Source organism: Octodon degus, unplaced genomic scaffold, assembly GCF_000260255.1.
Source record: "Octodon degus isolate 3935 unplaced genomic scaffold, OctDeg1.0 scaffold00352, whole genome shotgun sequence".
In the NCBI taxonomy this organism is placed as follows: Eukaryota; Metazoa; Chordata; class Mammalia; order Rodentia; family Octodontidae; genus Octodon; species Octodon degus.
Window position 1 is genome coordinate 717,579 of NW_004524928.1, and position 895 is coordinate 718,473.

General features: G+C 40.0%; 1 protein-coding gene across 2 annotated transcripts in view; it reads left to right on the forward strand.

Annotated features, from left to right (window-relative positions):
- Window positions 1-895, forward strand: part of Tox4 (TOX high mobility group box family member 4) — a 29,532-nt gene that overhangs the window by 23,233 nt on the left and 5,404 nt on the right. The gene's annotated exons all lie outside the window — the stretch shown is intronic.

Below are 895 nucleotides of genomic sequence, written 5' to 3' on the forward strand. Positions count from 1 at the left end.
CCCAACCTCTTTGAATACACAGATACAAAATGGACATTCATCGGTATACCCCATTTTTTCTAAGTTCCGTTATTGAATATTATAGGTGTGTAAATGTATCATCTTTCTTAAAGTGACAAAAGGTTTTTATAAACCTTTAAGTTTTTTTTTCAATCTCTGTAACTGATACTGAATTTTTTTTTCCCTCTTTGGTAATGTAAGATTGCTTTTTGTTTTTATTTTAGACAAGTTCACACTATGATGACCAGGCATGGTGGTACATGCCTCTAATCCCAAGCATTTGGGAGGTTGAAACTGCAGGATCTCTACAAGTTCAAGGCCAGCTTCAACTATATAGCAAGTCCCTGTCTCAAAAATCGAGACAAAAGGGGCCTGGGGAGATGGCTCAGTGGAATATGCGCTTCCCTGGCAAGCGCAAGGGCCTGAGTTCAATCCCCGGTTCTGCAAAAAAATCAAGACAAGGGCCAGCAAGATAGCTCAGTGTTCTAAAGCTCCTGCTTAGGCAAGTACAGGGACCAGGGTTCCATCTCCAGCACCACATGCAGCACCAGCCCCGCACCCTGGGTAAGCTGAGCTGGCCACAAAAAGAAAAACAAAAAAAAACAAGACAACAAAAAGAAAAAGCATAAAAATGTCTGGCAAAGAACAACCATAATTTTAAAAACCCACTGATGGCTTTTCACAGAAAAATGACATAAAGCAATAGCTGAACACAAAGCAGTCAATGATGAAGTGATAGGTTTTTAAAAGATTTTTGGGGCCAGGGAGATGGCTCAGTAGGATAAGCGCTTGACTGGCAAACGCAAGGATCTGAGTTCAATCCCCGGTTCCTCCAAAAAAATAAAAATAAATAAATTTTTTTTAAAATTAACATTATAGGGGCCGGGGAGTTAGT